This window comes from Helianthus annuus, chromosome 3, assembly GCF_002127325.2.
Source record: "Helianthus annuus cultivar XRQ/B chromosome 3, HanXRQr2.0-SUNRISE, whole genome shotgun sequence".
Taxonomy (NCBI): domain Eukaryota; kingdom Viridiplantae; phylum Streptophyta; class Magnoliopsida; order Asterales; family Asteraceae; genus Helianthus; species Helianthus annuus.
In genome coordinates this window covers 114,534,601-114,539,775 of record NC_035435.2, presented here as the reverse complement: position 1 = coordinate 114,539,775, position 5,175 = coordinate 114,534,601, and the positions used below count along the sequence as shown (strand labels likewise).

Genomic DNA, 5,175 nt, shown 5'->3' with positions numbered 1-5,175 from the left:
CAGTTCCATTCCCGTTGTCATTTCTACCTTGATTGTTGTTACCATTTCCTCCACGGTTTGTGTTTCCTTTTCCCCTTCCTACCCAGCATGTTTCCTTATAGTGGCCTATCCTACCGCATTTATCACACTTTGCACAACGGCCCTCATGATGATACTTACACTTGTCGCATTTAGGCAGGGTGCCTAAATAGCCTTTACCCCTAGTTTCGTTGGTTGCTGTGAAAGCCTTGCCACCTCTTGGTGGGTTTACTTCCCTTCGTTTGTTAGCATTGGTGCCGTCGTTGTTGTTCACACGTATACCCTTGTTGGAGTGTGAAAATTTTCGCTTTCCACCACTAGTAGACTCTACGTGAGTCTCTTTCTTTTCCGAACCCTTCGCAGGAATCTTCTCCATTCTCACTGCCTCCTCAGTGAGGCTCACTGCTAAGGTAACAACTTGAGTTATGGTGGTAGGTTGTGCCGAGCTGACTAGACTCCTGATCTCAGGGTGAAGACCCCATATGTATCGTTCGACTCTTTTGAATTCCGGAGTGACCATATACGGAATCACTCGTGATAAGTCATGAAATCTCTGGGTGTATCCTGAAACGTCGGCACCTACCATTTCAAGGTGCCAAAATTCTGTCTCCAGCTTTTGCAGCTCAGCTCTAGAACAATATTTTTCTCTCATGCGTTCCTTTAATTCTTCCCAAGTTAGCCCGTAGGCTGCAACGTCTCCTAGAGTTTGAACCTGAAGGTTCCACCAGGTTAGAGCTTCATCCACAAATAGCCCTGTAGCGTAAACCACTGTCTGTTCAGGAGTGCATCGGCTCATGCGAATAGTGGACTCAGTTTTCTCTGTCCATCGTACAAATGCCACTGCACCTCCAGTACCATCATAATTGAGAGGCTTGCAGTCGAGAAATTGTTTGTACGTGCACCCTGAAACGTTGAATAGACATATTATATAAACGACAAACATGAGAATGCACGATTAGAATAGGAGATGTAACATTTAAGTTGTTATAAAAACAACTTTCTGTTACCATTTGTGGTGTTGCCACCAGATGTGCCTCCCTGACCTTGGCCGCCAGTTCCACCAGATCCGCCACTGTGTTCATTGCGGTTGGCCTCATATTGGGCAATTGCTTGCGAGATTCGCTCTTCAAGGAGCTGATTCAGTTCTGCCTGTGTAGTAGGCATAGGGTCTGAGGTGTCGCGCCTAAGGTTCCTCCGTTTCGGTGCCATAGTCTTCCACACACAAGTAACGAACGGGTTAGACAAATATTTAATAATGATAAATATTGTCGGCTAAAAAAAAATACTAATCATCACACCATCCAACCCAACAATAATCCACAACCAATCAATCACGCATAGAATAAAGCACAATGTGCAAATAAAGAAAATATAATACTGAACTTTCATATATATATATATATATATATATATATATATATATATATATATATATATATATATATATCGACAACTTGATACATTGTTTTGTGAAGAAAACAAAAGGGCACGAGGCTACATTACCCCGGTCATGCAAGTTTATATATATATAAAAGTGGCAAAATATTTTTCTCCACATTGTTCTTCAAGGTCTTCAAGTGTCGTAGCTAGTACATAGTCTTCATATATCCCTCAAGAGTGGGTCTTCTAGTCCTAAGCATAAGTGCTTGCAAATAAATACCTTAAGGGTAGGGGGGATGGGAGAGGGTAGGGAAGATTAGGCTACGAAGATAGGTACGCTCCTCCCCAAGCTTAAAAAAATACTGCAAGAAAGGCACTCGTCTGCTGTTAGAGCGCTAAGACGTGTGCTCTAATGAAGATGTCAAGGTCAATAGGTGAGGTATGGTGTGGTGGTGATGATGGTGGTAGTGGAATAGATGGCGGAGGGTAGGCTAGGGGTGATGATGGCATTGCGTCAGCATGACGCTCCATCTCCAGATTCCCCTACAGAGAGTCTCAACCTATAGCTGCAAGGTGGGGATCTCGTCCTCGTCATTAAATAACTCCATAATAAAGGGAGCAACAGTTAGGTGGATCGCAACATTTGGCAATATCGCTACGCGATGATCGCCATCGGAATGGCCAATAATGATGCTTTCGTGGAACAGGAGTGGCGCGGCTAAAACATCGTCCTCCACAGGGATGTCTTCTGCAAAGTGCATGAACTAGTCCAAAGAGGTATCCATAAAGTCAGGGTCGTCGTAACCACCAATACTAGCAGATGAAGCTATAGTACCCAGGCAAAAATAATCCGTACAACATGTATGTATATATCAATAAATAATCTCATTATTTATTATATATATATATATATATATATATATATATATATATATATGTATGTACAATTATATGATTGTCAAATATAACCACGTAAGTTGTGCGAGTCGATCTAGTTTATCAAGTCTATCCCACATAGACTAAGCCCCAATTAATGTCGCCTAGACAATGCGAGGACATTATCTATTTATTTATTTTTGAAATACGTTTTGGGTAGTGGATCTTGTGCTTTGTGTATGCAATGAAAACCATGCATTTTGTAAATCCGTTTCATGAGAGGATCCTAGTGATTGTAGACTAGACTCGAGAAGGAATCCTGGTTCACTACAATCGAAGCTCTGATACCAACCTGTCACACCCGTGTCAAAGGCGGAAGCGCGTAGTGTGACTTGATCGGTTTCCACAGCATACGATGTAAGTAAACAAACTATATGATATAAAACATACACGATGTTCATCCATTCCATAATGTAAAGATACAAGTCAAAAGTTGTTTTGTAGCAAAAGACAACATAAGTTTATAAGTTCTACAAACAAGACTTGTTCAAAATAAAGTTTTTGAAATAACGAGGTTTTGCATCCTATGTCCCGTTCGAAGACGGGATATATGGATCAAACCCTCCAAAATACGGATGACATCGTCTTCATAGTAAACTTGAAACTTCATAATTTGTTGCACCAAGATCCACTTAGTTACCTGAAATACATGTAAGTTTGAAAACATCAACAAAAGTTGAGCGAGTTCATGTGTTTTAAGTTCGTAATCATCAAATGAATCTGTAAAACATTTGAAAGTTCAAGTATCGAAATCTGGTATGTAAAGCGTAAATGAACATGTTGATCATTAATGTGTAGCTAGGACATTAATATGTGTGCCGACATAGGAAGCCACCAACCCGTAAGCGATTTAGTACCGGTCCACCCGGCGAGGGTAACAAAGGAAACTCCATGTGGCCACACAAGGACCCATGAGTGGGGCTCGCCCTGTACCCGATAGATCTACCCCCTTTGTTCCGTGGTCTTAAACAAGATTAATGGTGCTTTAAGTATCAGCCTATTCGCACGTGATCTACTAATTCATTTTGTTGCTTAACCATACCATAGTAACATGTATTTCCCCCCGAGAGTTGTAAAACCAAAAACGTTTAAAGAAAAGGGGGACATGAACTCACAAGTTTGCGTCCGTATGTATGCTAGCAGTTCGGGTATCCAATTAGCGCGTAATAACCTACAAGTGCTCTAACTCATTAGACACTTGGGTTTATGTTAATTTATGTACACGTTGCTCATCTTGAACATTATTGTATATGGAACCCTTGTGTATTTTAAATATGTTGACATTTGTTTCGTATGTTCGTTTTATTATATATATATATACACTTCTTGAGTTCATAATGTGTTAGAACAGGCATCGCCCTTTGTATGTATCCGTGCTTCGCACGAGTATTTATGGGTATAGCATGTATAAGTCCTTGTGTCGTACAAGTATAAGTGGACCGAGTCCAATAGCGTCTTTGTGCCGTGCACGACGCATGTTTGTTGTATGAAATATATATTCCTCAAAAATACATATTTTAAGTTCAGTGAACGTCGTTCACATGTATACGTATGATCGGTTTGTTTTAGGTATATATTTGTTTCACAAATATATATGTATATGTATATCTTTTTAAGATATAGTTGTTAAAAATATTTATTTTTAACATCGTGTATATGTTAATGTACATGTACGGTATTTATTGTGAGTGTACACTTTAACAAGTGTATATGAGTACATCGTTATGTATTTACGTATTTTGTATGTATACGTATGCCGTATTTATACGTGTAGTATACCGTATTTATATGTGTGGTATACCGTATTAATACATGTGGTATACCATATTTATACATGTAGGTATACCGTATTTATACGTCTGGTATACTGTATTTATACGTGTAAGTATACCGTATTTGTAGTGTATTTTCACAATATATTTTTACTAAAAATATACATGTATTTTACATTGGGCCTAGCCCACTTTTGTGTTATTGGGCTTATGTATTTGTTTATTGAAATGGGCATTTGCCCATTTAATTAGGATGTTGGGCCTAGCCCAATATTTCATGTTTTAGCCCAATATTTGTAAGTTGGCCCAATTTTTATTGTTGTTGAATTTTTGTAATATTTCATTAAGCATTGAGTAACATACTAGTAAACTATAATAATCACACTTAGTGTTATTTTTGTTATTGAGCTTTCCGATCTTTCATTGTCGTTAATATATATATATGAAGTGTCTAAATTATTTTATTTTTAGACTTGTCATAACGACCGGTTAATATATGTAGTTTTTCTGTCGAAGTTGTCGAGCGTCGTAGTAACCTTTCGAGGTGTCGCCACGTCCGTTTCGTCGATAAAGCATAAGGTGTCGTCCGATGTCCGCCGTTCGAGATTCATCGTCCTATGTTTGCGCCTTGAGTTTTGGTATCACACAAGTGTATACTATTAGTAAGTGAGAAGGTTCGCAACCGTTGTTATATTCGCGAATATTCGTGAGGTTTTCGTCGTGGTGTAAGTGTATATTTTTCATGTGCATTATATGTAACATTTTTGTATGTATTCCTAAAGCTAGTACATACACGTAATATACACACTTTATGCACCAAATAAAGTATTTGAAGTTTATACATATAATTTTCTAAAAAAAATTATATTTATTTGTTATACTTATAATTTACTTCTTTTATGTTATAAAAATATCTTTTTGAGTTTATATAAACTCTTGGATGGTTAAGACTTAACCATCGTCATTAGGGTTTGTATAATCATGATTAGGGTCGTTAATCACAATTAAGTTTACTAATCGCGATTAACCATGTTAATCACCCCGTTAATCTCTTTTTAAACGCAATTAA

The 5,175-nt window shown here is 38.0% G+C and overlaps 1 long non-coding RNA gene across 1 annotated transcript; it reads right to left on the bottom strand.

The window, feature by feature from the left end:
• Positions 1-2,692: 2,692 nt before the first annotated feature.
• On the bottom strand, positions 2,693-3,558 carry LOC118490617. The gene is made up of 2 exons (XR_004889579.1): positions 3,450-3,558; positions 2,693-2,974 (listed from the first exon to the last, which is right to left on the bottom strand). It is a non-coding gene; the product is annotated as an uncharacterized LOC118490617 (long non-coding RNA).
• Positions 3,559-5,175: the final 1,617 nt, after the last annotated feature.